The following is an 11,572-nucleotide window of genomic DNA, read 5'->3' on the forward strand; positions in this document are numbered from 1 at the left end:
ACAAGCCCGAAGGCCCAGGCACGGTTGAGGGGGGCTTTCTAGAAATTCTGCAGGCTGGTATTGAAACGGTAAATGTTAAATGATTCCTGGACTCCTGGGCCAGTGCTCCTTCTGTGGTTTCCCCTTACAGTCAGCAGGAAACACACAGGTTCTGAGGTCTCCGTTGGCTTTGGAGAGTTTGGACATGCGGCTATAGAATTCTAGAATACTGAAGTCCCCGACGTGTGGAGATGGATGGGAACACTCCATTACCCACGGCACAGGTCCTCACTTGCCTCTGTTTGAACACTCCTGGTCACGGGGAGCTCACCCCTCCCCGCTGCTGGCAGGTCCAGGGGACAGCTTCTTCATTTCTCCTCAGAGTTAAGAGCTGTCATGTGGATTCAGGGCCACTCGGGCTCCTGCTGGCCACGGCTCCCCACATCTTGGTTGCCAGGGGCTGGCTCTGTGGGTGCGCCTTCTTTCTTCTACAGATTGAGTTGGATTCATAGCTCTCCCTATCATCTTGGGACCATGGACCTGATACTTCGCTTCTCTGAGCCTTGGTTGCCTCTTTTGTAAAATGATGCTCACTTGATTGGATTATTGCGGAGATTTCATGAGAAAAGGCCCGGAGAGCTCTTGGCGTGGGGGCTGGCACAGGAGAGGAACTCGGTACACACCAGGGAGTAGTACTGGGGCTCCTGATTTGTGAGCTGGGGGTGGGGGGGTGGCACCTGCCTTGCAGAGTCATGTCAAGAGCCTACATTCGTGCTGAGCGCAGATGTGGGCTTCCAGTAAAGCCGGCCTGACGGTGACAGTAGTCCTTCATCATGTCGCCATTGCGAGGGGAGGCTCTTCCAGGGGAGTATGTACATGAGACGTCGTTTCCAGCCACTGCCCTCCTGGCACACGTCTGAGACTTAGCCATGCCCCTTAATTTAAAATTAAATTCCCTTTTTCCCTTCACCCCCCTTCCGTCTTTCTTTCCTTCCCTTTTCCTTTCTTCCCTCCTTCCCCCCTCCCTTCTTCCCTCCCCCTTCCCTCCTTCCCTCCCTCCCTCCATCCTTCCCTTCTCTCCTTCCTTCCTTCATTCCCTCCCTCCCTCTGTCCCTCCCCCTTCTCTCCTTCCCTCCCTCCCTCCCTTCCTCCATCCCTCCCTCTCTCCCTCCCTCCTTCCTTCCTCCTCCCCTCCCTCCCTCCCTTCCTGGCTTATCTCATCACTGAGGTATATCAACTAGGATACTATCAGCTGCGTTTAGCAGAGGAAACAAGTCAAAATGGCTTCAAGGATAGAGGAGATTTATTTTTTTTTATGTTATAAAAATAGTAAAGTGGTAGTAGAGTCCAGTGTAATCAGAAAGAGTTCAGAGCCCAAACCCAGGCTGCCTGAGGTGGAATCATTGCTAACTGTAGGGCCCTGAGCTGGTTGCTTAACCTTTCCAGGCCTCGGTTTTCACATCTGTAAATGGAACGACCAATAATAATGCCTTTCTCACTGGGCTCTTATGAGGATTCAGTGGGTGAGCAAATGCAAAGTGCTTAGAGCAGTGCCTGACACGTGGTGAGTACCACATTAGCACTGACTGTTATTTATACCGGAGCTCGGATGGTTCAGGGGCTTATCAATTTAGGGACCCAGGGATGTGAGCAAGATACTGGATTTTTTTTTCATTGTCTCTTCTGTCACTGTCACTGTGTCGACTACATATTCAGGCGTGGACCCTCATGGTATAAGATGGCTGCAGCTGCACCAAGCATCACTCCTCATACAATACTGTCCAAAGCCGGAGGAGGGAATATTTTCTTTTTTCTCAGAGAAGAAAGCTTTCCCAGTTGTCTTCCTTTGCATCTCACTGGCTAGAAATAGGTCAAATGTCTAATGCAACCCCTGGGGAGGAGGAGGGTGGAATGGCTGTGCCTGGCTGAGCCTAACTCGGATTCATCTTCCTGAAGCCCCTCATATTTTTACCTACTTGCGGGTCTATAGTGAGAAAGAAGAGGGATGCAATGATAAATCAGCCAACAGTGTCTGACTTGGGGTAACGGGCACAGCCACGTGGCCAAGGATTTGCTGTCATGTCAGGTTGGGCTTTGCAGGCCCTGCGATAATTTTCTGGCTGGTCCTGAAAGCCTCTCTGAATTGGGGAGGGCTGCCATGGAGGCTGAGCTGAAGCCTTATCCATTGTCACTCACGATAACGGCAGCTTCCATTTACCCAATCTCACTTCTTCTTCCCCATAATCTATGAGGCAGGTATGACTTTTATCTTCATTTGCAGGTGAGAAAGCGGAGGCAGAGAGAAAGTGACTAATGGGCCTTAGCAGAGACTCTTGGTGCCTGCCTGCGACCCTCTGGTCTTTCTGGGAGGTCACCTGCTGCCTTGGTGGGCAGTGGCCGCACATGCCGATGGCCTGCTTCGAGCTGCCTGTGTGCAGGGCACCCTGGGAGGGTCTCGAAGTTTACGCGACAACCCCCAAGAAGCGGGGGATGAGAGCTGGCCGGTAGATTCCTAGGTTCCTTGGGGACAGTTCTGAGGCGTGTCCTGCAGGGTCTGGAGGTGTGGATGACGATGGTAACCTGCTCATGAAGGCATGAGCCTGCAGCTTCCCTCTTCACTGCCTTTACTTTCTTGCTCCCTCGCCTGGACTTTCTGGGATCACCTCGCCGAAATCTCGGGCTCAGGGGCTGCTTTGCATAAAACCTAACCTGAGAGCCTCATCTACAGGTGCGGAGTGGGTGGACGATGGCCCTGGGGTGCACATCGCCAGGCCGCCGACCTGCGGCCCCGAGCGCCCACCTCTCAGCCCTTCCCTCCTGAATCAAGTGAGAAAGAGCAGCGCTTCCTCCACCTCTGCCCCCTAATCCCACCGTCCCTGGTGAGGTCAGCACCCGCGGTGGCCGGATCTGTGTGGCCGATTCCTGTGCAGGAACCCGGCCCGGTGCTTCCTGTGGGCGCAGGCCTGCGGGGCTCCGACAGCCAGCCGCGGTGCCTCATCAACTGCCTGATGGGCCGGGACCAGTGACCTGTGAACTGACTCTGAGGGACAATTCGGCCTTCCCCAGCTGGCTTCAAAGGAGCGATTACGGACCATCCAGGAAATAATACATTTCATGGAAAAGACCGTAATTATGGAGTATTGAGTAAATAATATGTGCTTTTTAAAAGTCTGCAATTATGTATTTATCCTATCTGTAATTAGGGAATTTTTAAAGGGTGCATTATAGGTAATTTAAAAATAAAATAATGACACCACTCAAAACAAACAGCCCCAAACAAAGACAATTCAGGCCACCCCAAACTCAGCTGAGTGATGATTTCAGGAGAGCCGCTGTCCTTGGCTTCGGGGAAACCATATGGCCCATGTTTTTTTTTTTGTTTTGTTTTGTTTTGGTTTTGGTTTTTTTGGCCTGAGTGAGGTGAGCTTGACCCCAACCATGGTTTGACGTCAGAAGTTCGCCATCACTAAGATTCTCTCCTTGACCGGCCTTTTCCTGGATTGCCTCAATCCTCAGGGATCTCTTCCTTGTAGGACGCAGCCACAGGTGGCAACTCGTGCTGGCAGCCTTTCCTCACCTTGGTTCTCCTAGAAGCGTCAGAGTCCAATGTGGTGGGCCACCTGTCGTGGGTGGCTATTTAAATTTCAACAAGTTAAAATTTAAAACATGGAAATATTCGGTTCCTTAGTTGTCCTCATTGCATTTCAAGCGCTCAATAGCTCCACACAGCTAGCAGCAATTATACGGGGACAGCACAGGGACAGAACATTTCCATCATGGCAGGAAGTTCTCTCGGACCGAGTTGCTGTAGAATCAACCAGGTGCCTGGGTGGTATAGACCTGGTCTGGACAACTGTGGTGAAGGGAGCTTGTATCCTCCCCACTGGCCTGCCTGGTGAGTGTACCCCTGTACATCCTTCTTTCTGGAAGCCTCCTTGATGTCCCCAGTGGTCAACTCCCCATCCTTCCTCTCTTACTTACGACACTCTCTTGCCCTTCTTTTTTCACGCCTGTCTCTTCTACCCTGGGGAGCCCTGTCTCATTCTCCTCCACGACCCTGCATCCCAGGCCAGGATCTAGAATGTTGGTAGAGAGGACCCAGCTCAAAAAATCTCTGTGAAAGCCATCTCCCTTCCTCACATCCTTGTTCCACAGCTCAGCGTCTACGTCTGTCCCATTGCTCTTGGGCACGTAAACTGCAAACCCAAGTGCAGCATGTTGTGGAAGGCTGTGCATACTACCCACGTGTACCTTGTGTTAGTTGGCACTTGTCTTTGCCCGGCATTGAGGGCGGGCAGCGAGGTGAAGGCACGCCAGGCAGGGTCTAGGGGTGCAGGGTCCTCACTGCTGACTCTCTCCTGGTGATGAGGCTCAGGAGCCTGACCTGGGAACGGGATCGGGGGCAGGTCCTGGGGGTGCCATGTAGGGTTGGTGGAGCCCCAGAGGAGCGAGGAGGTGAGATGTGGCCAGGGTGCTGCCAGACAGACAGCTCAGGTGTGTCGAGGGGGGACCTGGACACGAGCCCCAGCAGCAGAACCTCCTTGTCCTGCTCTTCATCCCCTTGATTCCTTAAGTGGAGCTTTGTAGAAAGATAATGCTGGTCTTGGTTGTGTTAAGGGAGGCCAAGGGCCCAGGGCCCCAGGGGGAAGAGGTCCCTTGGGGCGGCAGGGGGACTGGAGGCTAGATTCTGTCGTCCAGGAAGGCAGAGCTCAAGGTCACGGTACCTACAGGCCCCAGCCCTGCCTCTCTCCCTACCAAGGGGCTCTCTGGCCAAGCTCAGCAGGTGCTAAGCTGTAGTTATTTTTCCTTTTCCTTTTTTTTTTTTTAAAGGGAAGCCAGTTTATTTTACCTCGGCCTTCCCGTCTGTGTCCCGGAGCCGGGGATGACACCTTATTTGCTGAGACCCACTGTGTGCCTGGCCCCATGGGGCCCTGGACCAGAAGCCAATGCCTGTGGGATGAGGGGATGACGGGCGGGCGGCTGGGCCCGGTTCCCCTGTGACCAGGGCGTGAGCCACAGCCCCGAACCAGCCCCTCTGCGCTTCCGGCTCCTTCACCGAGAAATGCCCCCTCACGGACGTGCTGCGGGAACCCCCGGGGCGAATGCAGGTGAGCGGATGCTTCAGTTTTTAGTTGAAAACTCTTAGAGTTTTGCCGCATTAGTGTATGTGTGCATCCAGAAGTAAAAGTGAGAGAGGATCCGAGGGTGAAACTCATCCCCAGCGCCTCCCCCTGTCCCCCGCCCCGTCCCCTCCTCCCGCTGAGCTGGACTCGGTGACCTGAGGGCCTCTGCGGATACGGGGACCTTCAGGGCAGCCCAGACCTGGGTCTCTTTCCCTCCGTTGCACGCCAGCTGTAGCCTGCTGAGCGCACTGCTCTGCGCTTGGGGTTTCACGTGGTGTTGGTGCATCTGCAAGAAACTTCGTGTCTTTCGAAGGACAGTCGTCCCGGAGGTGCTCCTGAGGTCCTTGAGGGTGGGATTGGGCGGCCCCCGCTGAGCACAGCATGGCTGAGCCGGGACCCTGGGGCCCAGCGGAGCACGATCTCGGCTGGCGTGGTGGCTTCTGTCCCCACATCTGCAAGCTGGGGACAAGAAGACCTCCTTTCTGGGGGAGGGGGGTGTTGCCAGGATGCAGGAGAGGCCCCGGGCGGACCGTGCCTCGCACATAGCAGGTGCTCAGGGCGGAAGCGGCTGGGTAAGAGCGCGGGGCGCGAGGGCTGCTCTGAGGCTCGGCGCTGCCCTCCAGCTGCGGAGGGGGCAGGGCTGGCGGCCAGGTGCCCGCTCCAGGTCGCCTGCACCTCCTCACTTGTGTCCCGTCGGAGGCCGGGTGAGAGGTAAATCCTGCCCGCGTAGCAGCGGGGCGTCTAGCAGGAACCTGTCAGGTCCGATCCGGATGCCGAGTCGGGTTGTCACGGCGGAGGCTGTGCCAAGGCAGCACGCCGGCCCCCGCCCAGCTCGTGTCCCCGCTGCCGTTTGGACAGGCTTACACGTCCCCGCCAACCCCCGGAGGCCACCAAAGCTGCTCTCAATGTTGGGGAGGCCCCCACGTCCTCTCGCTGCCCCCGTGTGCCCCTGGTGTGGAGACCCAGGCAGGACGTGTGCACATGGACCCCGCTCCCTTCCAGCCTGTCACCTCTGGTGTCGTTGTAGTGCCCTTGCCGCTCCCCTGTCCCCCCTGTCCCCCCGACCCATCTTCCTCCTCGGCTCCGGAGTCACCGACTCACAGACTCCCCTTGATCGTCTCTCCCCTGGCCCACTTCCCCCTCTGCTCCCTCAGACAGGGTGGCTGCCTCTGCCCCAAACTTGCTGGGCTGGGCTGGACTCGTGGGGTGTGGCCCAGAGACGACCTCCAGCCCCTCTGAGAGTTTCGGCGCATCCTTCCTGTCCTTTGCTCCCTAGTGGTAGCCTCACATCCTCCAGCCCTGCTCCCAACTGCCTCTCCCTCCTTCCAGCCCCTTCTTTTACCAGATACCAAGCTCCAGGTGGGCTGCCCAGGACACCAGGGTTCCCCAGGTGTCATTTCCTTCGGGGACCACAGTATAGTCTCACAGCTGGGAGTGGCCGTGGGAGTCCCACTGTGTGCCCTCAGATCCCCCGCTCGCTGTGCACTTCACCTCCCCAGTCTCCGAGTCCTCATCTGAGCACCGGAGGAATTGTACCCACCTCTGCTAGTCAGACGAGCACGTGCTCACCAATGACCTTGCAGGGCACCTGGCGCAGAGTAAGCCGCTGATACGTGCCAGCTTTAGTGTCACGCTGCTGGTCTCCTGATTTGTATCTCAGGAAGAAATCGTCTGACTAGCATCCCACCCATCACGTCGAAGAGAAGGCGGCCTAGTAGGGGACAGCGGAGAAGGTAGTGGCACTTTATTTTCTGTGGGAAAGATCCTATATCTAATTCATTTTACTCCCTCCAGGTCTCCCCACTGCCATCTGGGCCCAACCACCTAATCCCTCCCCCACAAAAGGGATTCCCAGGCTCCCAGAACCCTGACACATAAACCTCGGGCCCTTCAGGCAGGTGCCAGCCACAGGAGTAGTGGGTTTACAAGGTAAGGGTGTATAAGATGTGACAGGCCCGGAATTAGCAATGCAATTCCTCTGTCATTTTTATCATTGGCCCCTGCAGGGAGGAGCTGATTAAATGGATATTCAACTCTTTGCATTAATGTGCATCCAGCTTCAATTTGCATTTCATTAGCTGCACAAAAAGCATAATTTTATTATTTGCCGTTGGAAAGCAGATCTCTGCTAACAAGCAGCTACACGCTGTTACTGAAATATGATGTGACTGACTTGCTCTGCTGTCTCGCTCGCGCTGCCGTCCTTGCCCCTCTGCAGACTCCGGCTCCCTTTTGAGGTGTGGTGCAAGGCGGTCTTGGCCTCATCGTGGCAGGCTGGGTTCCCGTGCTAGCCCCGACCCCTCAGAGGGCTTCTCTGCCTTCCCTGGATGGCCAGCTGGGGACCCATGGGTCGCATTTTCTGAGGCATCTAGGGAGGCAGGGGTCGACTACTACCGTCGCCCCGATAATCATATAACAATGTGACCACTGCGCCGACAGTAATTCCACCATCATTAGACCACCACCAGTATTCACATGGTCGTGGCTGTCACTACCACTTTCATCACCTCCATCACCATCACCTCCTCCAGTTTCACCACGTTGGCCCTTCAGTAGCCACCACCATCACTATCACCCTCTCCTCCTCCTCTGCCACCATCATTTCCACTGCCCTCATCCGTGTATCATTTCCACCTTCTCTACTATCTTTCCTCCTGTCACCCCCACTGTCATCAACTCCATCATTATCACTTCTACTGCTCCTGCCATATTGATATGAGTATGGCCACAACCATTACCATTATCACCATCACCATCTTCACCTCCACTCCTACCTTCTACCCCCCCACCACACAATTGTCACTAACCCCACCACTCTGTCACTACCACCCCAATCATCTCCATCACCACCATGACTGTCATCATCACCAATCCCATCATGACCATCACCATCATCTCCTCCATGCCAGTTTGTTCCTGGTGATGGCCATTACCACTGTCATTGTCATCAACTCCATGGCTACTTCCGCCACTGCCACCACCTCTACTCCTACTACCACAGCCATATTGGACATCACCCTCCACCATCATCACCTCTGCTGCTACTAGAGCCTACCACCTCCATTGCTGTCACCACCACTACTCTCATTGCTTCCTCCATCCCCATACTTTGACCCCCACCACTGATTTTTATCATCAGCACTCTCTCCATTGACACCATTGCTATTATCATGATTACCATCACCGTCCTTGTCATCTCTACCAACACCAGTGTCTCCGTTTCCCCCACGACAATGAGTTTCTTGGCCCTGCGTGATGTTGATGGGGTAAGCAGACTGAATGGAACCCTTGAGGGCCCCCCAGGGTGCCCCAGAGCAGGGCCCACCAATGCCGTGAGGGGATCTGGAGATTGGAGCAAAGAGAGGTGTAGTAAAACCCGTTCAGTGAAAAGATGACTTTGGAGCAGATAGAACTGATCGCTGATTAACCATGGGGCCTTGAGTAAGTCACATTTCCGAGTCTTAGCTTCGTCATCTGCAAAGCAGGGCTCATAATATCCTCTTCACTGAGTTGCATCTGAATTCAATGAGAACGATTCAATGTGGACGCTGAGGATGTGCAGAGTGGACACTGTTCTCCACACAGATCCCTTTGGGTCTCCTTTAATGGGTTTTTCTTGTCACCCAGCCCTGCCCTGGCCCAGCTTCTGCATGCTGCTTTCCTGTAGCTCGCAGTTGCAAGCTTCTTCGCAGGCCCACCTTTAGGTTATCCCAGTCACTTCACCCAGAGGGGCTGAGAGCAGGAAGCATGCCCTGAGTCATCTGTAACCAGTGTCCAGCGAGGCAAGGAGTGTAGAAGTCCAACTTCTTTGCTTTGGGGTGGGGCAACCTTGTTGGGTATGACTCTACCCCAGAGCTCTGTGCAGGGTCAGGCCAGGCCGGGGCTCCCCCTGTGTCTGTATCATTGCGTGGCTACCTTTTCATCTTGCTTCCCCCACTCCCTTAACAGGTTCTCTTATTAATAAGAACAAGTTATTTTTTTTTTAAAGATTTTATTTATTTATTCATGAGAGACACAGAGAGAGAGAGAGAGAGAGAGAGAGGTAGAGATACAGGCAGAGGGAGAAGCAGGCTCCATGCAGGGAACCTGATGGGGGCCTTGATCCCTGGACCCTGGGATCATGACCTGAGCCAAAGGCAGATGGTCAACCACTGAGCCTCCCAGGTGTCCCTCCCAAAAGCAAATTTGTAAGACATCACCTGCACCCAAACCTTCCTCCTGGGGTCTACTTCTGACATGGAACATAGCAGGATTTCAATGCACACCAGCTTCTCCCCTCTGCTCCTCACATTCCTCGAGGGCGCTAGGTCACAGAGGGTTTTCACACGCGTTGTTCATTGGAAGTGTACGCTGACCCTGGCCGTTTCTTACAGCAAGAATTATTATCCCCATTTTGCAGACATAAAACTGAGACCCATATACAAGATCATGGAGCTGGTGAGATGAAAATGTGGGACTTGAAGCCTGTCTTCTGAATTCCAGCCCAGCCCTCTTCCCACGGGGCTCATGGGGGCTCAGGCCTGGGACAGCATCTTTGGACGGTGATAATGGGTCGGTTGCCAGGTAGCAAGTTCTGACTCCATTCCGTTTTCTCACATCTTGAGCACAAAAAGAGTCACCAACCATAATGGGCTCACCACAGAAGAAGGGGTGGCCCAGCTGGCTTAAAAGGAAGACCATGCAGTGAAAGTGACCTGCTTTCTGCCGGCACGCAGTGTGACCTTGGGCAGACTGCTTCATCTGTCTGAGCCCTAGTTTCCCGTCTCGTCCCCCCAGCCCCTTGGTGAGGCAGGGGCTGTTATCATCCCAATTTTTCACATGACTGGAAGTTGTAATAGATGTTCTGAGAAGGGAAGAGAGATCACAACAGACGATGAGATGCTCTTGTCTCCCTCCCCCTGCTCAGGAATCCTCTGTGCCATGTCTCTGACAAAGGACGTCTGGCTTCAGCTCAAGTACTTCTCCACGCCAGGGACTCTTGTCGCACTCTTGCGAGGTGGGCCTTCTTGCCTCCCACAGAGCGACGGACCTTCCTATGATTTTCATTCACTGGGTCGGGTTGAGTTTTAGGGGTTGCTCAGAATGACCATGCCCTTCAGGGATTTGAAGACAACCTCCTATGTCCTTGAGTCTACTCTTTCCGAAACTGGTCCCAGTAGGAGGGGGTAGGACAGTCCCTTCCACATCACTGCCCCCCACCCCCACCCCATTCCCGCATCATTTCATTCTGCACCTGTGCACACCAGCTCTCCATCAAGGAGCTCACGATAGCCTGTCAGTGCTGTTTGTGTCTGACTCCCCCACGGGTGCTTTTTTGAGGGTGGGGACCTCATCTTGGTTCTCTTTAGAATCTATAGGGTCCTGCCCTGGCCCGGAGGAAGTCCATAAAAGTAGCATAATAAAAGTGGTCGTTGGAGTCAGGCCGACTTGCATTCAGATCTCAGCTCTACTGCTTAGTCTTAGGCAAGGCACTTTGCTCCCTGGAGACTCAGTTTCTTCATCTGTGAAATGGGCCTGGTGGTATCACCTACCTCCCAGGGCTGTGTGTGAGGCTCAAATGGCATCATGAGTGGAGAATGTCAAGTCCTGTACCCAGCCCTGTACCCACCCAGCAGTGAAACGCATCTAGAACTGAGAAGTGACCCACTCTGCTTGAACGGGGTAGCTGGAGCTGGACATGATCCTTGGCAGGGCGGGGGAGTGGGGTGGGGGGAGGGTCTCTGAGCAGCCCAAGGTGTTCTGGGCCTTTCACCTGCCTGGTCCCACAGCATTCTCACTCGGCCTGGTGCCCCGAGGTTGGCTGTCTCCCAGGGGAGTCGCCAGGTGGGAGAAGGCCTCGGGCGGCGGAATGCAGATGGAACGGAGTGGGCGAGCTCCAGCGCTGAATGCTGTGGTTTGAATGGATACACGTCTCCAGACTTCAAGGCAAGCATCTCTGGCCAAACCCACTGTGGAGATCCTAAATTGGCACCCTGTGGAGTGAGCTGTCTGATTCTACAAAGGCAGTATTTCTGGTTTTCAAAGGAACTGAATAATTTAAAATGCACAAGACAAAAAGTGGGATTAAAGCGATCTGATAGGCTCTCCAGGCTGGGGTATCAATTATACACACTCAACTCGTAAAGCCTTATTTGTGAGATTCAGAATTTATTATCTGTCTGAAGCACTAATTACCAGGTTTTTCTCTTTTAGTCTTACAGGTCTCTTTTCAAATTTATTTTCTCGCTCCCTCCCGCCTCCCCCACCACCCCACTGGGGCCCAACGAGTCCTGTTCCTAATAGGGATGCCCAGGCACTGCTGACTTGAGGAAAGACAGAGGGAGATGTTTGGGTTTGGCTTGTCCCACTCTGGGCGCTTTGAGGAAGCAGGAAGGAGGGCAGGAGGACTCTGTGGTGTTACAGGTTAAGAAAGGGACTGTCCCATTTTAAGATTTTGTCCAAGTCGTGTATGTGTGTTGACAAAGAAGGCT

The 11,572-nt window shown here is 54.2% G+C and overlaps 1 long non-coding RNA gene across 1 annotated transcript; it reads left to right on the forward strand.

Moving 5' to 3' along the window:
- Positions 1-6,529: 6,529 nt before the first annotated feature.
- On the forward strand, positions 6,530-11,340 carry LOC118354545 (uncharacterized). The gene is made up of 3 exons (XR_004815261.2): positions 6,530-6,835; positions 9,502-10,098; positions 10,871-11,340. It is a non-coding gene; the product is annotated as an uncharacterized LOC118354545 (long non-coding RNA).
- The last annotated feature ends 232 nt before the right edge of the window (positions 11,341-11,572 follow it).

Source organism: Canis lupus, chromosome 4 (genome assembly GCF_003254725.2).
Source record: "Canis lupus dingo isolate Sandy chromosome 4, ASM325472v2, whole genome shotgun sequence".
Classification (NCBI taxonomy): domain Eukaryota; kingdom Metazoa; phylum Chordata; class Mammalia; order Carnivora; family Canidae; genus Canis; species Canis lupus.